Genomic DNA, 26,369 nt, shown 5'->3' with positions numbered 1-26,369 from the left:
TAAGAAGACCAGGTAGCAATTTACAAGGCGAGTTAGGCTTGAACTTGAACATTCCATTGGGTTTCACTTAGAATTGATATGAAATATAGTCAAGATTTTAGAGTCAGAAAGTCCTAAATTCAAGTCATGAACCTGAATTTACTAGTTGTGTGAAAAAAAAAATGGAATATAGGAAGTAAGTCCCAAAGGAGAGGTAATTATGCTTTGAACGTGGAGAAAAGGAGGAGAATAATTCTGTTTAGAGATGTCTGTCTTACTGTGCTCCTTTATATAATTTCTTCCTAAAAATATTTATTGGGTTAAAAAAATAGCACAGAGGTACAAACAAGAAATAAAAAAAAAGATCCACAACCTTATCCTAGATCACCATTGCTGATATTTAAAAACAACAAAAGAAATATAGATACATGATCACAAAGTTCAAATAGTATATAGAAAGACACAAGAAAGTCTCTTTCTCCACCCCCGGAATCACTCCCTGAAGTGCCCACCTCTAGTATTTTTTTGCATAGTTTTCATAGGAAAAAAAAGGCATTTGTCTGCATTACATACTCTATACCTTGTTTTTTCCCACTTAATAGTATATCTTGGAGGACTTTCCATCTCCACACATACAAATCTTTATTCTTTTACCAAGAGGAAGAGTCCATCGCAGAGATTATAATTTATTTAACCAGCCATTTTTTATTTATTTGTTTTTGTCATGATAAGCAATGCTGTGGTGCATATGTGAGCCTCTTTCAAAGAATATAGCTTAACCTTATAGGCTTATTAACAGTGAACCTAACTAAGAATATGCACTTTGTCTCCAGAGTCCATTCATCATCTCTCATTGTCCATTCCTGCCAGCTTCTCCTCATTTCTAGTTTCCTGTGTCCTTAATCCCCTGATTTTTCACAGGCCATCTTATCGTCCATGGTTTGCTTAACCCCCTTGATGATTGAACTTCCTTTGGACTTGCTCTCCTGGCCTTGCCCTCAGCATCTTCCCAGGACCCAACTGTAATATCACCTTTTGGCTCCATAACCATCAAATGTGATTGAGAAGCACTCCCTTTGGACACTTGTGATATTGTGATTTATAAATTAGAAATATATATATTTGATTTTCATCCCAGTTCTTGCATAGAGCTACTAAAATCCTTGAAATTTCCTAAGTGACAAGAGCTTTGAAGGTGCCTTTTGTTATGTTAATGAGTAACTTTGGGAATCTTCCTAGATCCCCTAAGGAGAGGTCTGGTCACCAAAGGCACAAACTGTGTGATCAGAGGGTTGGAATTTTCAGTCTCATACCCTCTTCCCCAACTCCAGGGAGAGGAGAAAGGGGCTAGAGATTGAGTTCAGTCACCGATGGCTAATGATTTAATCAGTTGTGCCTGTGTGATGAGGCTTCCATAAAAACTCAAAAGGATGGGGGTTCAGAGCGATCTGGAATGGTAAACACAAGTAAATTTGGGGAGAGTGGTGTACTTGGAGAGGGCATGGAGCTCTGTACTCTTTCCCCATGATTTTCCCTATGCTTCTTTTCCATCTGGCTGTTCCTAAGTTATTTCTTTTTATAATAAATTGGTGATCTAGTAAGTAAAATGTTTCTCTGAGTCCTGTGAGCTGCCCTAGGAATTAATTGAACCCAAGAAGGGGGTTATGGAAACCTTCTATCTATAGCCAGTAAGTCAGAAGCACAGGTGATAACTTGCACTGGCATGAAGTCAGGGGAGGGGGTCAGTCTTCTAGGATGGAGCCCTTAACCTGAGGGATCTGGCACTTTCCAGGTAGAGAGTGGCAGAATTGAGTTGAATATAGGACACCTAGCTGCTGTCTGAAAATTGCTTGGTGGTATGGGGAAACCACACACACACACACACACACACACACACACACACACACTGGAATTTGGGAGACCAGAATCATTAGAACTTGAACCTTGCCAAGTACTCCTATTAGGTGAATGTGTATTTGACAGAAACGTTTCCAAGAGTGAGACTCTAGTTGTCCTTTAAAGGACTGGTGGATTTTTAAAAGCAGGACAAAGTCCTCTGGGGAGGACTAAACAATTTCTCCAGATACTCTGCAATGCATGACTCTGTATAAGGCAGGTATTCTGTGAAAAGTCAACTAGTTTAGCAAGATTCCTCTAAGCACCACATTAGTACCTGGAGGCCAGTTTAATGTAAATTAAATTGCAATGTATATTCTCAAGCCAGACAAACTGTCTGCAAGATTATTGAGGGCCCACAGAGTGCCATAATGACCTAGAAACAGAGGCCCAGCGGTACTGACCAGGAGCTTGTGTAGAGTTGATCTCTTGGGGAAGATTCAGATGGAGGGTTAAGGATTTTATGAAGAATTATGATTCTCAGTGATGAATGAAGAAAGCTAGAGCAAAACCACCCTGCCAAAAATGAAAGTGTCTTAAAGACTCGACAACAGTGGCAGTTCTGCCTGCCAATGCTGTAGGATAATTTATGAACCACACAGTTCAGAGCGGTTTAACAACCATTACTGAATGATGAATACATACTTGGAAATGTTATTATTTCTGCAATAGCATAATGATATCAAATTCACAAATTCGAGTTTAGTCTTCTATCTGAGGGTATGAGGAGGCAAATCAATCAGTTAAATATGTATAGGCAGAACCCTACTTGTCGAAGATTCCAATGTTCTATAAAGAGTGAGAACCTCCTACATTTGGAAAAATGTGGAATCTACATGACCAAAGATGGTTTGGTCTAGTTTTTATATTTACCTCATGTGGTAGGAAGACTAACGGCCCCCCAAAGATATCCAGGTTCAAATCCCCAGGACATGTAAATATGTTACCTCATATGGCAAAAGGGGCTTTGCAAATGTAATTAAGTTGAAAACCTTGAGATGGAGAGATTATCTTGGTGAGTCCAGTGTAATCACAAGTGTCCTTATAAATGAAAGAATGATGGAATAAGAGAATTAGAGTCAGAGAAGGAGATGTGTGTGATGACCAGAGAAGCGGAGGTTGGAGTGATTTGAATAAGGGGCCATAAGCCAAGGAATGCAGATGGTTTCTAGAAGCTGGAAAAAGGCAAAGAAATGGATTCTCCCTTAGAGCCTCAAGAAGGAATATGATCCTGGAAACATCTTGACTTTAGCCCACTGAAACCCATTTTGGACTTCTGACCTCCAGAACTGTAAGAAAATAAATATTTTCAGGCACTTAAATTTGTTACACCAGCAATATAAAATTAAGACACTTAATATCTTTCATTATTGTTTTCTTCATTTCTTTGTCTCATAAATTCACAGAGAGGCTAACAGCCAAGTTCAATACTGAAGGAAAATTCAACAAAGCGTGAGAAAGATATCACATAGATCCAAATGAAAGTAAGAGAAATATAGAATAATACTATAATTTTTACGCCATATTAGCCTAGAACCACCCTTGGTTACTTGTTAATTCAATTTATTTAAATATTTTCAGTGCCTCTTACAGATTCATATGTGCTACAGTTCCCGAAGAGAAATCTCTTCCATGTATTTCTTGGATATCTGAATATTTTAAAGGCAATAACTTTAAAATTTTAGGATTTCAAAACTTGAATTTAGATGTTGTGATACATCTTTTTTGGATTCTCCTTTAATTTCCCTGATAATTTCCACCTCTTTGGGAATTGCCCCTTGATCTACAGGGTCTAAATTTAATCCTTCCTTCTAGTCAGTCTGAATTGGGACAAGGAAGGGCCAAGAGGAACTCCTGATCCAAGTTAGGCCAATTATTTCTCCTGGGAATCTAAAATCTGAACTGCAAGATTCAGAGTCTGGGAATTGGAAACAGAGTTACTTTAATGTCAGAATGTAGAGAGAGGTTCCATAAGTTCCATAGGTGAATGTTAAGTCTTCCTAGGTCTGGTTGTTAAAGTCTTCCTTGGATTCCACAAGACACTCTATGTGGCAGAATGATTTGTGTAAATAGCAGCAATTCTCACCCCTCCCCCTGTCCGGTACTCTTGCCACACTCTTGGGATTTCAGCTCCTCTCAGTCCTGGTTCTGGGATGGCCTTCTGACTTGCATTAAACAGTGGAATGTGGTAAAAATTATACAGAAGTCTCCACACTTCCTCAGTCTGTTTGTCTGTCTGTCTCTCTTTCTTCTCCCCTGCTTCCTATGAGAACAAGCTCAGTGGAGCCTTCAAAGTAAATAGACATGTTACCCCCTCACAGCCTTTGTCCCAGCCAAGAGCCACTCAACCACTGGACATGTGAATGAGGCATTGATGATATCCTAGACCTGCCAGTCCTCATTTGACCCACTAGGCTAATCACAAATTTATGAGCAAACCCAGCCAAGATTAGCCAAATCTTGCCCAGATCAGTAGATCCATCCATCTGACTCATAGATGTACAAGTAATTTTTTTTTATCATTGTAAGTCAGGGTTTGGGGTGATCTATCATGAAGCAATGTGTCTAATTGATATACCCTAATTTGTTTGTGTGTTTCTTCTCTTATTTTAAGAAATATTTGTTGAGCATCTAGTAAATACAAGATAAGTTCTTATGTTAAAAATATGAGACTACTATGACCTTACTATAAAACAAAGTTCCCACCCTCATAAAGCTGACATTCTGGTGGGCATCGTGGGAGAGGTGAGAAGACTGACAATGAACAAATATAACAAATGGAGAATTAATAAAACAGGATTAGGAAAATAGGGAGTGTCCTGTCAAGGGAGGAAATTGGTATCTTATAAAGAATGCAGATGAGGGGTGCCTGGGAGGCTCAGTTGGTTAAGTGTCCGACTCTTGATCTCAGCTCAGGACTTAACCTCAGGATCAAGAGTTCAAGTTCTGCATTTGTGTGTGGAGCCTACTTTAAAAAAAAAAAAGAATTCAGATGAAAGGTATATTTATAAGATGACATTTGAGTAGATACCCAAGGGGAGTGAGTGAGTAAGTCATAGAAATGTCTGAAGAAACAGCGTACCAGGTAGAAGAAATAGCAAGTGCAAAAGGCCTGAGGCAGGAGTGAGCTTGTTGTGTTTGTGAAATAGGAGGTGAATTTCCTGGAGCAGAAAGGGGCCAGGGATAAGTCAGAGCAGTGACCAGGGCTCAGGTCATAGGAAGCTTGAAATAATGATGACAATTTTGGATTTTACTCTGAGCAAGATGGGAGGCAATTAAAGAGCTTCAATCACAGTAATTAACTGAAAGGAATCACATTTTAGAATGCTCACCCTGATGACTGTAAATAAACTCTAGATGGACAAGGGAGACCAATTGGAAGGCAGTTGCAGTACTTTGGTGGATATGATGATGATGTGGACCAACATATTAACAGAGGAGCTAGCAGATTCTGGATGTGTTCCTACAGGAGTGACCACAGAATTTGCAAATGTTTGGTAATGGTTGTGAATTAATGAGGGGGAAGGGAATGCTGTAAGGTTTTGGTCTGATAACTGAAGGGACAGTCATTAATGGGCATGGAGAAAGAAGAGGATTAAGGAAAACCAGGACTTTGGTTTTGGACATGCCACATTTGAGAGTGGTTTTAGTTGGCCACAAGGATAACATCCAGTAGATAGTTGGCTGTATGGATATGGAGCTGAAATCAGAGCACTGAATTACAGACATGAATTTGGGAGTCATATGTGTATAGTTGGACTTGAGATGTCTGAATCTGAGAGAAATCCTCCAGGGAGCACAGACAGAGAATGGAAAAAGCTCTGGGGCTCCCTAATGATTATATCCAGGGAGACAGGAAGAACGAGCAAGAGTTGACAAGGTACAAGAACCAAAGGGGATTTCTGCCAATAAATTCCTTTCTTTTCTCTTTAACCTAGCTTAAGCTGGTTTCTGTTATATATGTAATTAGATAATACACAGAGATTTTAAGGAGAGGTTTTCCTTTCTGAAAATTATCCCTGTTGCCCTGTGGCTCTCCATGTGCTGGGTCCAGAGCATCTATGGCTGCATGGATGGAGGGCAAACACAGACAAAGACTTCCACTGACTCAGTGATTTTTTTTTTTTTAAGTCATGGAGGCTGAATAGTCTAAAACCCAAGCATTTTTGATTTGTGAGAGCTAAGAGTACGAGAAAGAAGTGGTTTTGTTTGGATTTCTAAAAGGGTTTGATGGAAGAGTAAGCCAGAGCCTAGGGTAGAACATAAAGTCCTGTAGGAAATAATGTAGGACAGGGATTGACAGCAGTTTCTTGTGTCCCCACCTCCAGCCCCACCCCTACCCCAGGAGGGGGACAAGATCACTTCCTGGGCAGGAAAAAGGCTGGAGAGAGAAATCAGCTCTGAGATGCTGGTGAGGAGACTTCCCAGCCTGCTCTTCAACCTCTTCTCTACCTTCCACTCCCCCAACCTTGAAAGCCCTGCTGGGGTGGGGCAGACCAAGACTCTCAGGCAAGTTTGAAAACCTCCCAGCTAAAGGGTTTTGTTCCCCACTTCCCATCTGTGGTGATAAAGGGACTAACTCAAAGTCCATCTCACACCAATTCAGGAGAGTGACAGCAAAGTGGACAAGACGGCTCCGTGTATTTAAGCAGAGAGAGCCTAGGCCAGTGAATGGATACCTCCCACGGTCCCCTCTGATTTCTTCAAGCCAGCATGCAGCACAGATAAGATTCAAAGATTTCTACATCTCCCAAGATGTTGGATGTTGAAGGTGGCTGCAAGTTGAGTGCCTCCAGGCCTGCCAAAGAGCCACCAAGGCCAGGGGCAAAGGCCCAAACCAAAAGTCTCAGGGTGGAGAGCTCAAAAGCCCGAGCCACATGGAAGCGTGAGCTGAGGCTCAGAGGAGCAGTGGTGACAGTGGGACCCACAGGGGTCGACTGCACGCTGCCTGTGTGGGAGACCAGCCTGAGTTAGGTGAATTCAGTTAAAGGGAGATTTGGTTATACCTTAGCTTAGGGATACACATTTAAAGCACTTTTCCATTACACTTGCAATGGAAAGATCCCTGCTTGATTTAGATTTCAAAATTCTAGTTGTACATCCTATATCTCTTGCTCAACAACTAACCAGATATTCTGTAAATTCTACCAAAAATATTTTGGTGATGTTTTTGCCACTAATAATAACGAGCACTCCTCAACTGGTGGTTTAAAATTTATTTTCCATATAGATGATATAAATAGTGGTTAGTATCCCATATTCATTCACCAAGTCTATGTAATTCATAATATAATTGAATTCTAACTAGTCTAGTTGGTGCCAGAGTTGTATAGAGAAAGGGTGTTTCAAATCCCAAGCACCATTACTCACAGCAGATCCTCAGCTATATACTTAGCTTTCCTGGGCCTCAGTTTCCTTATATGTAAAATGCGGATAAGAACATCTTTTCTTGGGTTTGTTGTAAGAATTAGTAACAATTTTCCTAAGTCACCCAAATCTTCAGATGTGAGGATTAGTATCATTTTTATAAGGCACCCAAACAATTTCTATAAAATGCTTCAAATCTTAGCAATTGATCTTAGCTCAGCATTGGAAAAAATAATCTGATTGAACAAATCTATTGTAAGCTATGGACTGTTATGCTCCCTTAATCCTCATAGAAGTATTTCTGATCTAACTAAATTCTAAATAAAGAGATTTTTTAGTAATTCTTTTAATAACAAAGCCAACTAAAATTTTAAGTACCATGATGATGGGCACCTGGGTCACTCAGTTGGGTTAAGCATCTGACTTTGGCTCAGGTCATGATCTCAGAGTTTGTGAGTTTGAGCCTTGCATCAGGCTCTGTACTGACAGCTCAGAGCCTGGCACTTGCTTCGGATTCTGCGTTTCCCTCTCTCTCTGTCCCTCCCTTGCTCGTGCTCTCTCTCTCTCAAAAATAAACATTCAAACAAATTAAAGTACCATGAGGGTAATTTCAAACTTTAGTTTGAAAAGGGATGACCATCTTTTAAGCAAGATAGATCTACCTGTCCAAGCTAGCCTAGAGTCATCTGCCTTAGGATTAGTTTGGGCTGCATATACGAGAAAAGCTGTAACAGTTTAAACAAGATAGAAGTTAATCTCTCTCATATACATAAAAGGAATCTGGAAGTTAGCAATCCAGGACGAGCATGGTTACTTTGCAAAGTCCACAGCTCCTCTGCCATCCTTGAGAGTAGTTCTTGTTTGTTTTGTTAAATGTTTATTTATTTATTTTGAGAGAGGGGTAACAAGAGAGAGTACATGCACGCACACAGAGGGAGAGGCAAAGAGAATCCCAAGCAAGCTCTGCACTGTCAGCATGGAGCCTGATGCAAGGCTAGATCTCAGAATCTGGGAGATCATGACTTGAGCTGAAATCAAGAGATGCTTAATTGACTGAGCCTACCAGGTGCCCCCTTGAGAGTGCTTCTTGTCCTCATGTCCAATATGGCTGATAGAGCACCAGCCATCATATCTACATTCTGAGCAGATGGAAGAAGGAGCAGAAAAATAAAAAATAAATAAAAACAAAACACTTCTTGGAAGCCCCCACTTAAAATTTTCACTTTCATATATTAGTTAAAATATAGTCGCATGACTATGACCATATCTAGCTGCAAGGAAGGCTGAGAAACATCCTTTAGCTGAGTTTTGCTTTCCTAATAATTGAGGGTTCTATTACTAGAAATGAAAAGAAGAAGAGAGGTTAAAAATAAGCAACAAGCAATCTCTGTCACAGTTCTATTGAACTTCTCATTTAGCTCTTGCCTCTCAGTGGCAATTTCTCCTTTTATAGTCTGCTTTGTGCTGATGGAGATGGGAGCTTTGCACACCCCATTCTGCTTTGCCAGGGGATTCTGGAGGGAGACTAGAAGACTTGAGGAGGAAGGATGCCGTCCCTTTCTGTGTTACACAGCTCTGCTTCTTCCACCTTGGCATTGGCAGTTCTCTCCGGGAGCAGTTTGCTGGTTTTCAGCACTCATAGACCAGCCTCCTCACTCCTCACTTCACATACACGAGTGCCAGGCCAGCTGGCACCCCTACTATGGGCTGAACTGTGTCCACTCAAAGCACATATGTTGATGCCCTGACCCCCATTGTGACTGCATTCAGAGACTAGGCTTTTAGGAGATAATTAAGGTTAAACAAGGTCATAAGGTCGGGGTCTGAATCCTAATCTCTCTCTCTCCACTAATATGATCTCAGGAATGGCCACGTGAGCACACAGCAAGAAGGTGGCCATCAGCCAGCCAGGTTAGAGCCATTTCTAACCCTCATTAGAAAATGACTCTGCTGGCACCTCGATCCTGGATGTCCAGTGTCCAGAACTGAGAAAATAAATGCCTGTTGTTTAGGCCACCCAGTCTGTGCTATTTTTTCATGGCAGCCCAAGCAAACTAACATGGCACCCTCCTCAGTGGTCGGTTTTCAGTCCGTGGGACCCATTCTCCAATCCTTCCCTTTGCGCCTCCAGACCCAGGGGGTAGTAGCTGTTCCTGTCAGTTGCCACCTTTCTGATAATTGATGTTCATTTTTTGCCTTTTAGGTTCTTCAATATCTAGTCAATTCTTCATCTTAATTCTTTTCTCCTGAAATAGGTGGTTGTGGTTTCTGACCCTTGACTGGACCTTGACTGATACAATATGAACAATTCCAAGTTACCCCCAGCTGTGGCTACAGATACTTTATAGAAGTGCCAGTAGCACAGTTCCCAGCCTTCATCTGCCCCAAACGCATCTCTACCAACTCCCATCTGTCACTTTGCATTTCTGCTCATGGCTGGTCTCCACTTTTGCCCTGCAGCGGTCCTCTATCTGGATTCTTTCTCCCTTTACCCAGCTGGATGATGTTGCTGGCTTTTGGTTCTCTTTGTGTATAAAACACAAATTCTTGTATTCTTGCCTCAGAACTGGTTGCACTGCTTCCCTAAGTCCCACGTTTTCCCAGATGGGATAAGAGTCATAATCTAAAATTATATACTCAAACCAACTCCCTTTATCAAGCTGTTGTTTTTTTCAAAGTTGTAGAGCTTTCTACTCTTGTAGCTTGCAAGTTCATAAAATAGTTCCAATTTGTTCTCCTGATGGCAGCAGGGGGAATTCTTTGGAGTAGGTGGGACATTTAATATAAGAAAACTAATTAATTAGTAAGGCAGGAATTTTATGCCTGAAATAACTGTGCACTTAGCTGTGTAGTCAAAGATTAATTTCCAGGCAATACATCATCTTCACACATTTCCAGGTTGCTTTCACAGACTCAAGATTTCTTTTCTGCCTCATCTATTCCATGCCATATTTAAATTGTTTGTGTGTTCATGAATGAGAAGCCATGGAAAATAAAAATTTTTTTGGAGACATTATCTTTCCTTTCATAATACTCTTCCATTATCTCTGCTTCTCTTCTTAGGCTGTCTGGTTTAGTTTAGCAGACTTTCCTTTACCTGTCACTATAAATCCCACAATCACTAAAAAATGCTAGGGAATAAATATACTCTCTCAAAGTGCTCTCTTATCAGGTTATCCTGTATAAGATAATAACATTTTAGGTCCTATTCATGTCAAGAATCTTGTTCGTGTGAAGAATACTTCTGGTAAACGTGTTTTTACAGCCTTAGGCATCGGCAAAGAGGGAGGCTGGGGAGCTAGCCACTGATGTAAATTCTCTTGCTTTCTCTGTGGCCGAAAAAAACGAAAATTCTCATATACGTTCCAACATGAGGAGCTAAATTGCAGGATGCGGATATTTAAAAAATACCTAGAAGGCCTCAGGACTGATGATGGTCATATTGATTCAACACAGTGATAACTGTAGCCTCTGTCTGTTCTTCTGTGTTCCTAGAGAACCCTGGCATCCATACCCGTGGGGGATATATTTGTTAAACCAAAGAACAAAATACACTATCAAATCAGTATAAATTCCCTCATGTATACATTATGAGGGCAACAGAGAAATGACACTGGCCAGGACTGTCCCAGGAAATTGTATTATGGCTTCTGTATCCTTACCAGCTAGGTAAAACACACCAGGCAAGCCCACAGAGACTTTGCAGAAGCTTCGCTCTACTTTAAACACACGAGTTGGCACGCTTCTTCTATAAGGGGCCAGAGAACCAATATCTTAGGCTTTGTGGACCACATGGACTCTGTTTTAACTACTAACTTTCGCTGTTGTAGCATAAAAGCAGTCATAGATAGTATGTAAATGAAGCAGCCTGTGCTCAATTAACACCAAAACACAAAGAGGGCCATTTTGGCCCATGGATCATGGTTTGCCAACCCCTGTTCTAGGATATCCAAGAATGTACTTTTATATAAAAAGAAACATGCCACCAAAAAATCTGTGCTCTGTTTTCCCAGCCTTCTACATAATAACCTACACATGTTATACCTATAAAAACACAAAATGTTGTCCTTTTCCTTTCAGCTTCCTGAACTGAGACAATGAATTTTTATGCCCATAGAGAAAGGAATTTAGTGCCATTTTGTCACTTCCTATTTGCTAGGGTTGTATGTCAAGGCAAGACGTTGTAACTAACGGGATCATTTATGGGCAAGGCCTGAGTTCTAACTTAACCTCTTCCAAAAGGGTAAGTGTAAGAGCATTCCAGGCCATTACAAACCAAATAACCCAACAAAGACAGGTGAAGGCTAATGCCTCTAATGGTACTCAGGAAAATCAATCAGCCAAGACAAACAGAGAAGACTGTCAATGTTATGTTGACGAACTGGTGGGTGGTTAAAGGGAAAAAAAAGGGAGTGGGTGAAAGGAATATTTAGAAGAGCAACAAAGGATGAAATTCTTTCTAGACCCTTGAGGCAAAGGTTCAAGTTCAGGGTTGAAGTTAATGGGGTTCACAGAGAAGAGGCTTCATCTACTAGATCATAATGATCCAGTTCTTCTGGGCTTTTTTTTTTTTTGGTAAATCACGAAGTTTTAAAAGCCTAACTTTAAAGTAATCGTGCTTGAAGTCCCCAGAGTGGGAAAAATAATAATAGCTAATACTTGAGTGTTTGCTCTAGTTTTACATATTATCATATTTAGAATTTATTATTATACCCAATTTTTAGTTGAGGAAACAGGCTCAAAATGGTTAAGTAATTTGTTCAAGGACACATGAAGAGGCAGGACCAGAATTTGTAAATGGGTCTGGCTGACTTAGAAGCCCATATTCTCAATCTTTACATTATACTATCTTCCCTCCTCACTCTTGCTGATAGCTAAACCTTCAGGTCACAAAAGATTCTGGAGTAATTTTTAAATGCACATTATAAACTAACACTCATGTTTCAAAGACACATGATCAAAGATCAAATTCTCCACCTACCGAGTTTTGCTTGAAGTTCCGTTACTGAGAGGATGATATCTTAAACTTGGAAATATTTATCCTGGGCCAGGAAAAAAAAAAAAAAAAGGAAAGGAAAAGAAAGAGATGGCAAGAGGAAGAGTTTAGTGAGTTTAATATTTAATTAATTTCATCAAATATTTAATTTAATCATTTGTTTCCATAGAGGTTTGGACAAAACATTTTAAGGCCAGCACATTGATAAAATTAAAATAGGAAATGCCAGGTTACATAAAGTGCATGATGGTAGTGAGGGAACGTCAGGCAGACACAAATAATGAACAATCTGAAAAATGAATATATATGTGTGTGTGTGTGTGTATAATATATATATATTATATATACAGATTTTATAAAAGTATTCCCATTATTATACCCAGCTAGTCTCTTGAAGGAGCATTCATTTTTTTTTTAATTTTTTTTCTTTTTTTTTTCTCAATATATGAAATTTATTGTCAAATTGGTTTCCATACAACACCCAGTGCTCATCCCAAAAGGGAAGGAGCATTCATTTTAATCCGGTGTTATTTCTTCCTTTCTGCCACCTAACACATGTCTTACAAATCCTAGCCTTACAAATTTAAAAATTAATGTGGGGTTGTATCACCTCATTCTTTGAGATGGTTTTCATCTCTGACAGATATATTCTGCTTCTTCTTTTTTAGCATAGAATTTGACATGTTTATGTAACACTGATCCTGAAGTCCAGGGTTGTTTTCCTAATTTGTCTTCATTACTTAATCCTGTAGGTTTGGTAGGTGGAAGCCTTCCCTCCCTCTCACTACAGCACATTACAAAGCTCGAGAGCTTGGTTGCTTACATACTAGTTAAAACGAGTGGGCATTTATTTGTTTGTTTGCTTATTTGTGTATTCATGTGTTTATTTATTTAATTTTTTGGTTAAAGAAAGGCAGATAAAGGAAGTCCGAGGTAAGGAAGCTAAGTTCCCCTTGGGGAACTGCTTCTCTTTGTTTTAGTAAAATCACTTCTGATTCTAAATGTTTTGTCTCCAGAAAACCATCCAGAACTGAGTTGATTTAAAAATATTAGTCATATTCCAGGACCCAAGACCCCAAGGAGTTAAACTGGCTACAGATCATTTAGACCACCCACCTGTAATAGATGCATGGTCTGTCTAAACTCCACAGAAATGCAAAAGCCTGCCTCTTGCTATCTCTCCAAATAGTGCCCAGGAGGCTTTGCTCCCCTTTAGAACTGCTGAGCTGGACAAGAATTTTACTCCTCTGGCCCAGTGTCACTTGCAGGTGGGAGGGGAAGGGAAATTAAGACACAAATTCCATTGCTAGTGAATACATGTGGGACCCAGGAGACCAGTTTATCTAAAACTGAGAAGGGAATTTTGGGCTTCACATACTTATGCACTGTGCTTCCATTCAAATATTTCTTTCTTTTTTTTTTTCTTTCAACACATCAGTTCCCATAAAAAGCATTCCCTTTTCAGTAGCCTAATCAAACATGAAATAAGAAAACTTCCACGTTGAAATTACTTTTAGATCTTGTTTATGGGTCATGCAAACAAAATGCACCTATTTCTTTGTATTCAAATCACAAAATGACTTTTGTGCACGTCCAAAGAGTTGATTCACTCCTGGTGGCCTATAAAAAGAACATTGGCTGTGAAATTGTGGTAGGCAGAATTCTAAGAATGACCCCTAAAGACTCTCACTTTTGTATAAGACTCTTCTCTGTGGATATGATGGGACATCAAAAGTCACATTGCATGGCAAAAGGGATTTTGAAGATATAATTAAGGTTTGACCTTAAAAGAGAGGTCACTTAGGTGAGCTAGGTCTAATTACATGATCCCTTAAAAGCAGAGCATTTTCTCTGGTTGGTGACAGAAGAAGTCGGAGAAATTCCCACCTAAGAATGACTGGACACACTACTGCTCATGAAGATGGAGGGACCACGTGATGAGAAATGAGCACGGCCTCTAGAATTTGAGAATGGTCCCCAGCTGGCAGCCAGCACTGAACTCGACTCTTTTTTTTTTTTTTTTTTGGAGAGAGAGAAAGTGGGGAAGGGGCAGAGAGAGGGAGACACAGAATCTGAAGCAGGCTCTAAGGCTCTGAGCTGTCAGCACAGAGCCTGACACAGGGCTGGAACCCACGAACCGTGGAATCATGACCACAGCCCAAGTTGGAGGCTCAACCCACTGAGCCACCTCACCACCCTAAACAGGATTCTTAAACAGCCTGAATGAGTTTGGGAGCTGATGCTTTCCCTAAGCCTCCAGATAAGAACACAGCCAAACCTCACAAGGACTTCTGACCTACAAAATAGTGAGCTAATCAATGGGTGTTGCTTTTAAGCCAGTAAGTTCATGGCGTTATGTTTTGCAGCAAAAGAAATTTAATATAGAAGGAGATAAAGGGGACCTTTAAAGGAGATGAAGAGCCCCAAAGGCATTCAGAGTAATAAGTGCATCTCTGGAACGAGCATCCCCCTTATAAGGGGAGGAGATGACTAGAGCTGGGAATAATGTTCAGGCAGATGTATAAATTCTGAGGCAATTCTTTTCTTTTCTTTTCTTTCTTTTTTTTTTTTTTTTTTAAGTAGGCCCCACACCCAGCATGGAGCCCAATGTGAGGCTTGAATTCACAACCATGAGACCAAGACCTGAGCTGAGATCAAGAGTCAGACACTTAACCGACTGAGCCACCCAGATGCCCCTGAAGCAATTTTTAATATGTTATTTGGTAGCCATATTCCATCTGCTGTTTTTTGATCTGCTGCTCAGAATTTACTCCTCCACTCCGAACCCACTCTAGGAAGAGGACAAGGAGATCGGTGAGTGTCCCGACCAGGCCAACAACATATGGTAGCGGCACATTGGGCACATTTCTCCCTTCTTATCCCACATGTGTCCTTCTGCCTTTCAGGATGAAGGATGTGACCCTGTATTCTCTTGGAAACCTGCTCTTGCCACACCGTTAGTCCCCACAGGCTCCTCTAGCCCCACTGAACATGCTGCCCAACCCCTCTGCCAGTTGATGAACCCATTTTCTCCCTGTCCAAGGAGGTGGAAACCAGAACGGTCCAGAAAGGTCCTTCCTAGACTACATGGAAGGGGTGTTACTGGTATTCCCGGGGCGAGCTGGGATCCGTGACCAGGGATCCCAACAGAAAAACAGCAGGCTCTAGCCAAATAGATAGTCACAGGAGATGGTGGGTGAAAAGTAAATAAACAGACTGGCCCAATTTCAGTTTGTTGGAAAAGAATCATACTGGGTTGAGTCATTTTAAAAGATTAGACACATACCTATTGGACCTGCACTGTGTTCCCACTTATCACTTTGATATCTCATGCATTTGAATTTCAGTGTTTTCAGCCCTACTATGTTGACATATTTGTAGCACTGACACTGTCACTCTCTCTATATGCCAAAACTTCTCTCATAGCTTTCCTGATACCAGCCTCTCTTGCTTTTCCTACTACATCTCCGGTTTCTCCTTCTCTTTCTGAGACTGCCTGCCTCTACTCACCTTTAAAATTGGTATTCCACCATGAACCACCCTTGACCAGCTTCTCACTGTCTCCATTCATCCTACGTTGTTATTTCATTCACTCCTATGGCTTGGTTTCATCACCCACATGTCTGATGATTCCTAAATGTCTATCCCTAATCCATTCACATCTTGAGCTCTAGGAATGTGCATACAACCATCTTCTGAACAGTGCAAGTTGGATGTTCTGTTGGTACCTCTAACTCAACATGTCAGCTCCCCAAACCATGTTCTTCCTCCTTGGTCCCTTATCTGGGATCTATCACCATGCACCAATTGTTAATTACAAATCTATCTATTCTGGATGTCGAATTCTCATTCTCACAGCCTGAGACCCAAATTACTTAGGTTAATAATGAAGAGTTAACATTTAATGAAGAAGAGTCAGCCAATTAATCTTTAGCTTTAAGCAAAGAGATCGAGACAGCAAGAGAAGAAATGCCAGTTGTAGGACATCATTAGCTGGTAGGATGTAGGTGAGAAGTGTCTCCTTGATCAAATCTATATGCCAATAGGAACAGACCTCTCATGGGGAACGCTGCTTTAGACAAGGCACAGTCTGACACAGACAGGATAATCTCCTTCTAAAAATTCTCTCAACCTAGTCATAGGAGCTCATGCTTCTCCCTAAACTGTGAAAGTTTGGTCCTTTGATGATTCAAAGCCAGGATCCCAGCAGTTGTCTTACTTGAGGCCAACTCCCTAATAGCTTTAGCTTCCTAGCAAGGTGCTAGGATTTCCTGCAACAAATGGTCCATAGACAGAGCTTTCCCCACTGCTCTAGGTCCACTCGTGCTTCTTGCTATCTTTTCACACAAGCCAGGAAGATAATTTACACACACCTCTTGTTACTATTCCATTTAATTATAATATAATCCTACATATGCAAACATGAAAACAGCAATCATGTTTTATTCCAAGTTCTAATTGCGTGTCGCAATCATGTGCTTTCGCTAAATTATTTCCATCAAGCATACAGAGCGCCATTATTTCCAGCATGCCAAAAGGCCCACCTGCAGCCTCGCACCCCCATCAGAAAAGCCAATCGGAGTTTCGTATTCTTGCTCTGATGTTTCAGGTAGTGGTCCGTCCCCCCACCCCCAATTTCTATGTGCTCAATCTGTGTGACTTCAGCTCCCCTGTCAATTTTCTTTCTCACCAGCATCAGAGACCCTGAAGTGTTGAGTGTCTGCTCACCACTCCTCTCTTGCTTTTGTGCATAGAGGTGCCCTTAGTTGGGCTTCCTCCTTAACCATTTCCTATTCTTCTGATGCTAACACGTTCGTCTCTGTTCCTCACAGGCAGACCCCTCAATAATCCCTTTTCTTTTTAAATAATACCTTAAGCTAATCTTACTAGCATCAACCTACAATCTTTCTTCTTCTTTGAACCTCTCCCCCACCCAAAATACAGAATAAAAAAGGGAAAGAGAAGAATGTCCTTTCCCTAAGTTCATTGTGAAACTCATTTCTCACTGTAGGAATTGTGCATTCTTTGCTTTATTCTCTTCCCACTCCTTTTCTACATTACGTCATTGGAAACGAGCCTAGAAATTAGTCAAGTCACGTATATAAAAAATGAACACTAGAGAAAGAAAACAGGACAGTGAGGTGGCAAATTACTAAGCACTGGGGTCAGAAAATGTTTGAATTTTTGCTTCTGCCCTTCAAAGTTTTCGCTGCTGGGTACGTTCCAAGCTAGGTCTCAAGCCATTACCAGAACAGGTCATCCCAGTAGGTTTTTCTTTTACTTTTTTCCAAAGATGTTATCCATCAAGTTTTCCCAAAGGCTCATGGGCTATTAGCAAAGCAAAAGGGAGCCTCAGTGTCTCAGACGCAGGATTACCATCTGCTACAGGAAGCAGGGCTAAAACCGGAGGACTTGGCCTTGCACCGTGTGTCTGTGTTTGAGAAAAAGCCTGAGAGAGCTCTGAGGACCTGAAAACAACCAGCATGACGTGACCATTTAAAAAAGAAATCCTGGAGCATTCCAGAGACATGAAGACAAGCTCAGTACTGTGCAGCCAAAGGAGATCACTCCTCTGGGACTGGTTTGTGGAATTGAGCGAAATGACTTTTAAGAAGTGGCTGTCTGAGTGAGAACAATCAGGGACTTTCTTTTTCTTTTAGGGCTGAGCTGCATGCTCCCTAGCCTGAAATGCAAAGACTGAATATAAAAGGAAACAGAAAAAAATAAATAAATATGTTTTCCAACTGTCTCCATGTGGCCGGCTGCCAATCTGGCTGGCCTGGGTGGGGATTCTCGCCCTCAAGTTAGCAGAGAGATGGGTTGCATGTTCTTGCTGTTTTTTGTTTGTGTTACATTTTAGCCGCTTTAGTTGGGAAAGGCTTTGAAATTTCACAGGAAAGACGACAAATTGTGGTCAGAGTTCGGGATTATAAATTTACTTCGAGTATTCAACTGAGGCAAAAACGCACACAGTCTCTCAGCCTTGGTTTCCTGATTCATAAAGTGAAGAAATAATGATGCTGCTTCAAGGCTGGCTTCTTACTGTTATTCAGGTCCTGGTTTAAACGCCACCTCCTCAGAGAGATATCCTATCCGAAGTATCTTCTTCCAACCACCTGGCCACTTCCTGTCACATCATCCAGTCCCAATTCCGTTCCTCAAATTCTGCTTTCAAATGTATTTGTTGCCTGTCTCCCCCGAGGAGATAACATTTTAAGAGAGGCCTGAAGAAAGGGAAGGGTGAGATGTGCAGAAACTTGGAGCTCGTGTATTCCAGGAAGTAGGAGCATGAAGGGCAAGGGCCTCGTGTGGTTTTTCCAGAAACAGCAAGGGCAGGGCGGCTGGAGAAGAGTGAGTGAGGGGCCTGAGGGGAGGAGATGGAAAAGGAGCCCAGCTCCTGGAGGTGCACGTGATTTATGGTCATGGCTTGTGACTCTATACTGAGTGCGATAGGAAGATGGGCTAGTTTGGGGTGAAGGAGTAACTTCTGTTTTGTTTGGCTCACTGTGATGGCTGTGTGGAGAAGAGATTTAAGAAGGGTTTAGTGGAAGCAATGTGACTGTGGAAGTTATAGCAATGATCCAGATAAGAAATAAAGGTGTTTGTTGTTGTTGTTGTTGTTTGAAAGAGAGAGAGAGAGAGAGAGAGCAGGGGAGGGGCAGAGGGAGAAAGAATCCCAAGCAGGCTCCACACTCAGCGCAGAACCTGATATGGGGCTCAATCCCACGACCCTGGGATCACCACCTGAGCTGAAATCAAGAGTCCAACACTCAACCAACTGAGCCACCCAGGTGCCCCAGAAATAAACGTGTTTTGAATGGTGGCAGCAATGGCAGTCGTGGGATGGGCTTCAATTCCAGACACATTTTAGAGGTAGAGGCTACAGAATTTCCTGACAGACTCAATGTATAGGGGCAAGCAGGGAGTAGGGAGAGAGCAGAATCAAGAGTGTTTCCAAGGTTTTGACTTGAACAACTGGCACAGAGATAGAGAGCTTAGGGGAGGAGAGGATTTATATGAGAAGGGTGGAGGCAAGGGTGAGTTTGCGTTTGACATATTAGTTAAATTTGAGATACATATTAGAAATCCAGGTAGGGGCGCCTGGGTGGCTCAGTAGGTTGAGCGGCCGACTTCGGCTCAGGTCACGATCTCGCAGTCCGTGAGTTCGAGCCCCGCATCGGGCTCTGTGCTGACAGCTCAGAGCCTGGAGCCTGTTTCAGAGTCTGTGTCTCCCTCTCTCTCTGACCCTCCCCCATTCATGCTCTGTCTCTCTCTGTCTCAAAAATAAATAAACGTTAAAAAAAAAATTAAAAAAAAAAAAAAAGGAAATCCAGGTAGAAATGTTGAATCAGTTAGCTTAAAGGAAGCTATAAAGACTGGAGATAGAAATTTGGGCAATATGAGCAAATAGACAAAATTTAAAACCATCTCTTTCGTCACTGTTGGTGCCCAACACAGTAAGGACACTCAATGAATATTTGTCAAGTGAATAAATTAATGAGGACCAAATGAGATTATGGGTATGAAAGTGTTTGTCAAACTGTAAGTGTCTCAGAAAATAAAAGGAAACAGAAAAACGTTGAATGAGCAATAAAGATTTAGCAAAAGCACAACTAGAAATTTTGCTTCTAACAGAAACAAACTCCAGATGGCTCCTTTCCTCCTCCCCTTTTCGATATTTAAAGTTGAAAGTGTCTAATACTGTAATTAAGGGCAGTAAAGCACCATAAAAAACTGAATGCGAGTGAAATATAGCAATGCTTTTTTTTTTCTCCGAATGATGGCTCTTCAAATTGTCAAAACGATTTTCACAGCAATTTTTCAAACTGTTTCAGGAGTACTTTTTCAAAAAGTAATTCTAAAACTAGATGGCTTTTGTATGGACTTTCCCATCTCAGATCATGCCATAACTCTAAATTCAACTGGCATTATTTTGCATTAAATTAAAAAATAGCCCTGGCTTCGTTCTATTTGCCTTTTAAGTCACAGCCTGATGCTGTCATTAAAAAAAAAAAAAAAATGTTGCTTGATGAATTTTATGGGGGAAACTATTGGTTTGGGACTTAAGATACCACCTGATAAAATTCTCTGGACTTTTCAAAACACGTGATAGAAATTAGAAGTTGCAAGTTACATTCCCCCTACTGGTTACAGAAATATAACAAAGTCAAGGGTTTTCTACCTATGAGAGTTGAGCATTGTGATATAAAGACTTAAAGTTCTTCTAACCAAGAGAGGAGACAGTCAGGAAGATGGATGGATGAGGGGATGGATGGATGGAGAGAAATGAGGGTTGAGAGAAAGAGAAGCAGGGAGACATGAAAGAGTGAAAGGGAAAATGAGACATTCTGACTTTTACCCAGGGGTCAAAATAATTCAATAGGGTAAGGACAGTCTTCTTCAGAACTGACTGGTATAATTAATATCCCTACTGGAAAAATAAACCTGAGGCTTACTCCACATGATTTGCAAAAATTAACTTGAAATACGGGTGCCTGGATGGCTCAGTCAGTTAAGCATCCGACTTCAGCTCAGGTCATGATCTCATGGTTCATGAGTTCGAGCCCCACTTCAGGCCCTGACAGCTCAGAGCCTGGAGCCTGCTTCAGATTCTCTGTCTCCCTCTCTCTCTGCCATTCCCCCCGCCCCCTCTCTCTCAAATATAAATAAACATTAAAATCCAAAGAAATGCAAGTTAAAATCACAGTGAAATACTACTCCATACCCACAAGAATGGCTCAAATTTAAAACAAAACAAAACTGACAGAGATATCTATACTCTAACCTGAGGAAATAATAGGGACCAAACTAGAAACTAAATATCCATCAACTGGTGAAGAGAAAAACTGGCAGGTTCATACACATATTACTCAGTTATAACCACTGACACATGCCAGAACATAGATGAATACCAAAAGCATATACTGAGTTAAAGATGTCAAACACAAAAGACTATTTTCTGCTTAGTTCCATTTACATGTTTTTTTTTTTTTTCTTTTAAGGCAAAATTATAGTAACATAAACAGGTCAGCAGTTACCAGGAGCTAGGAGTGGTAGGAGGAAATTGACTGCAAAGGGGTAAGAGAGAACATGTTGGAGTGGTAGACATGTTCCATATCCTCATTACATGTCTAAATATATTTGTCACCACCCATAGAATTGGTAAATTCTAAAATTGGTAAAGTTTATTGTATGTTAACTACATCTCTCTAAAGCCGACTAAAATAATCATTTGATGGGATTAAAACATATTGGACCATCAACAAGAAAGGATCAATAAACTAGGAGGCAAATCAATAGAATTTATCCAAACTAAAACACGAAGATAATAAAGTTTTAAGAAATGAATAGGGGCTCAATGACTTCAGGGCCAGTATCCAGCTATCTAAGCAACAAATGTACTTAGAGCTTCAGAAGGAGAGGAAAGAGTGAATAGGGTGATAAAAATGTTTGAATAAGTACTGGTCAAAAATATTCCATATTTAATTAAAAACATCAATCAACAGACATAATCAACTTAGTGATCCTCAAACAGGTAAATGCAAAGAAAATCAAAACAAGGCACATCATAATCAAGCTGCTGAAGCCCGAAGATAAAAGCAGTCAGAGGGGAAAAAAGATAAATTACATACATTTTAAGAATGACTACTGACTTACTCGAAGCAATGTAAATCCAAAGAATAAAACTTTCAAGGGCTTAAAGAAAAATTGGTCAGGATATAATTCTATGTGTAATAGAAATATTCTTCAGAAATGAAGGCAAAATAAAGACATATCCAGATAAATGAAAGCTGAGAGAATAAAGTCCTTGGAAACTCACAACCAGAAGAACCAAAGAAATTATCCAAGGTGAACAGAAATGACACCAGATTTATAGGAAGGAATATAACCCACCAAAGATACTAAATATGTGGTTAAATATAAAGACTACTTTTAATTAAATTCTTTAAAAGATACTTGACTATGTAAAGCAAAATAATAACCATGTGACTTTGTAACAATGTAACAAATATAGACACTAAAATGTACAACACCAATATCACAAAGATGAGATGGTAGGTAATGGAATAAAGGTGAATATGGTAATCCCTAGAGCAACCACTAAAACAAATAAGAATACAAAAAGTTCTAGTTCAAAATCCAGTAGAGATAGAATACCATAATAAGTAATATTTTACTAATTCATAATAAGGCAGGAAAGAAGGAATAAAGGGAAAAAGGAAGAGGGGACAAACAGAAAACAGATTTACACTCAACCATATCATGGGGCGCCAGAGTGGCTTAGTTAGTTAAGTGTCTGATTCTTGGTTTCAGTTCAGGTCATGATCTTGCAGGTCTGAGTTTGAGTCCCTCATAGGGTTCCATGCTGATGGTATGAAGCCTACTTCAGATTCTCCCTCTCTCTGCCCCTCCCCTGCTCGTGCTCTCTCTCTCTCTCTCTCAAAATAAATAAATAAATAATAAACTTAAAAAAATTATATTAAGTGTAAGTAGACTAAACATTTCAGTCCAAGACAGCTTATCTTATGGGATTAGAAAAACCCAAATACATGCTGTTTGCAAATGATGCACTTTAAATATAAAGACACAGATAAATCCTTGGTAAGAAAAAATTGAGGAAATATACATTTTCAATATCAAGAATGAAAGAAGAGATATCTTCACTGTTCCTGCTGCTATTAAAAGGACCATGCCAGTTATGTTCATACTGAAGACTTACAACCTAATATTATATCCCAACTGGCTAAATACTCATTAAGATGATGACCAATAGTTACCAGAAGCCAAAAATTGTGCTAAACAATTCAGGTACACCCTTTTATTTAGCCTCTCACAATCCTGCAATGTAGGCATATTTCTCTTCATATATTACAGATGAGAAAAATCAAGGCTTACAAAGGGTAATTGACTTGCCCAAGGTCACAAAGCTTGTTAATATCGGAACTACTTGCTTCCTGAACTCACATCTTCTGTGTATTCCCAGCTTCATAAGTATCTCATTCAATGAGTTTAAATGCATGTATTATATTTTAAAGGAAGAAAAGGGTTTGTTTATTGTTTGTTTTTTTCCCTGAAACAATCTTACAGCCTGAAGGTCTTGAAGGAAGAATGGAAAAGCTACTCACTGAATTGCTACCACTGTTGCCATGGAAACCTGAAGAGATTACATACACATCAATTTAACAACTCCATCTTTTAATAAGTGCAGAACATAACCACAGGCTGCTGACTCCTCATGGAAAACTCCCTGAAAAATCCATCTAATCAAAAATCTCCACAGCTTTTCTAATACAAAAATCCCAATTCACACAGTAAACTGAACTTTGCCAGATGGGGTGGATAATGATTCTCTTTTCCTAAACTGCTGTCCACCCTTTGCCGTTGAGAAGTGAACCAAGACAAAAAAACAAAACCAAAAACAAAATTAAAGTAATACTGAAAAGCAAGAAGGGGCTATGATGCCTTGGATGCTTTTGTCCTAAAAGCTAGATCAGGAGGTGCTGGGGCGAGACTACGGGCACTGACTGAAAGCAGTGGTAAATATCACTGAGATAAAGAGGCAAATGTAAATTAGTCTCTCACAATGAAGGCAGCATTTTTCACCAAAATCAAAATAAAACATTCCTTGGCAGTACAGATTTAACTCTGTTGAGGATTTCTGGTACTGCTGAGACACAGACTCTGTCAACTCGAAGTCAGCTGTCATAGTAAGATGAAATTCTGAAATTCAATAAAGCATATGTCTATATACAAAAAAAAGGGTGATGTCCTTGCTAATCTACATTTAGGCTCTTTAATATGCCTCCACAAAAGCTGATTTGAAAGGTCACAAAAGAGGTTCCTGGGTGGCTCAGTTGGTTAAGTGTCTGACACTTGAATTTGGCTCAAGTCATGATCCCAGGGTTGTGGGATCGAGCCCCACGTTGGACTCTGCACTGAGCTTAAGAGTCTCTCTCTCCCTCTCTCTGTGCTCCTACCCCCCTGCTCATGCAAGCTTGCTCTCTCTCTTTAATACTAAAAATTAAAAAAAAAGAAAAGTCACAAAAGAAAAGTGAAACAAGAACAGTAGGTACAGCGAAGGACGATGTGATGTGCCAATTCTTTTCATGACATATGACTCTGGCTCAGCCAGCAGAAATGATTTAGGAAAAATGTTAATTACAATTTAGTTCGGTTGCGAATGGCAGAAAGCCTGAAGTAACAAGGGCTTGAACAACGCAGAATTTGATTTCTCCCTTATTTAAAAGTCTGCATAGATCATCTACGGCTGATATAACAGCTTTGCAACCATCAGAGACCCAGGCTCCCCCCCCCCCCCCCGCCCCGGTTTGTCCTTCCACCATTCTTACCATGCGACTTCCAACCTGTGCACCAAGATGGTTATTGGGATGGCAGACCACACAGTCACAAAAGAGCCCACAGAAGGGAGAGAGGAATGAAGACAGATGCTCCCGTTCCCTTTAAGGACATGGTTCTCCAGTGTCATACACTTCCACTTATACCCCGTTGGCCGTGTCAGATGTGACTTGGTCTGCCCCTATGTGCCAAGGACAAGCAGGACCTCGCGAGTTGTATAAAAATAGCCAGAGGAAGAGGAAACTATTCCTGCAACTGCAACTCCAGGGGACCACCAGACTCAGGTTTGATTGATTCATTCATTTTGTCATACGTTCACTCAAGACACAATGATCAGTCATCCTGCATGTGCCAGGCTCTGTGTTAGATTCTGGAGATAAGAAAGATGATAGCAACCCAGAAATAAGCAAATCACTTTGGCACAATGTGTAGGGAATTTCAGAGAGGTGAAAAAAATAAAAGGAGCTAACTGTTGCATTGCAAGGAGAGCTTTCAATGAAAATTGCACAGAGGAAATGCCACATAAGGTAAGTCTTTCAAAAATGTGACTTCGTCAAGTATACTGGTGGAGAAAAGCTGGGGTGGGGGTGGGGAGACAAGAGTCGGAGAGTGTGGGAAAGTAGAGAGGGCATTCCAGGCAGAAGGAGGAACAAATGCAAATGTGACAAAATGGCTTGCTAGGGAGCTCTAAGCAGTTCCACGGGGCTTGGAATGGGGACGAGGGTGTGGGAAGGGAGCCAGGGAGGAGTGGTGGTTGAGACGGAAATGGAGACAGGTTAGAGAGCTTATGCTCTGTAGGAAGCACTGGAGAGGTCTAGGAAGGAGAGGATCACAATGAATTTGTGTTTCGAATAATAACTCCGGAGGGTGTGTGGATACTGGAAGGATAATGGAAGATGGGCATTACGGAAAGCAGAAAACATGTTCGTTTACGAAGCAGTTACTGAATGTCAAGTCTGCACCACCTGCTACGGGAAGTGCTAAGGATACCAAATAGAGTGCAACAGACACAGGGGCCCTCAAGGACCCACAGCAGAGGAAGGGACGTGAACCAGTGTTAACAGTATTCTGCAACACGTGTGACCACAGGAAGGTCCAGGGTCATCTGGGAGGGCAGAAAAGAAAGTGTCTAACCCTCCTGGGATGGGACCAGAAAATTTCAGAGAAAAGTGAACTTTAGTTTGTAACGACTGAATAGAATTTTGACAGGGAGTCAAGAACTGCAAAGGGCATACTCGCCAGAGAATAAAGTACCTACAGACATAAAGAGGCATGAAGAAAAACCACACGTAGTTCAGTCTAGGGGTTCAGGATGCAAGTGTGTGCGGAGGGGTGGAAAATTAGGCCCAGATCAGGACAGAGACAGCTGGAGAGTCACATGATCAAACCTGATAAGAGGTTACAGCAAATGCCTAGTTAGGAGGAGATGAGAGCCTGACATAAAGTGGGTGGAAAGAGAGGTCACTGAGCTGTAGCTCCCCCTTTGCTCCCCCCTGATCCTGATCCACACCGCGACCTTCTCTGCTCCATTGCCCAGAAGTCCGAATTGCATGGACGGCATCGATCAGCTCTCTTGTCCTCTGACTTCCAGCTGGGTTTGCCCAATGGAGAACGACAGAAGGAGATTAGTGGGGAGGAGAACTTCAGAGAGTAAGGTCAGGTTCCCTGCCCATGGAGTTAGTTACCCAGGGCTGGCTTCATGCTTTCCTTCAGTGTTCCCATCTCCGCAGGAGCTCTCGCACGTTTCCTCTCTGCCCCAAAGCCCTGGCTTTCT

General features: G+C 40.9%; 1 long non-coding RNA gene across 1 annotated transcript in view; it reads right to left on the bottom strand.

Annotated features, from left to right (window-relative positions):
* The window catches only part of LOC109268402 (uncharacterized), a 302,440-nt gene that overhangs the window by 26,498 nt on the left and 249,573 nt on the right, over window positions 1-26,369 (bottom strand). Inside the window, exon 4 of the long non-coding RNA XR_002080637.2 lies at window positions 12,224-12,284. This is a non-coding gene — a long non-coding RNA (uncharacterized LOC109268402). The remainder of the gene's footprint in view (window positions 1-12,223; window positions 12,285-26,369) is intronic.

The sequence above is a fragment of the Panthera pardus genome, unplaced genomic scaffold, assembly GCF_024362965.1.
Source record: "Panthera pardus isolate Hobbes unplaced genomic scaffold, ASM2436296v1 HiC_scaffold_24, whole genome shotgun sequence".
NCBI classification, from domain to species: domain Eukaryota; kingdom Metazoa; phylum Chordata; class Mammalia; order Carnivora; family Felidae; genus Panthera; species Panthera pardus.
The sequence above is the reverse complement of the archived record's forward strand: the minus strand, read 5'-3'. Positions and strand labels throughout refer to the sequence as shown.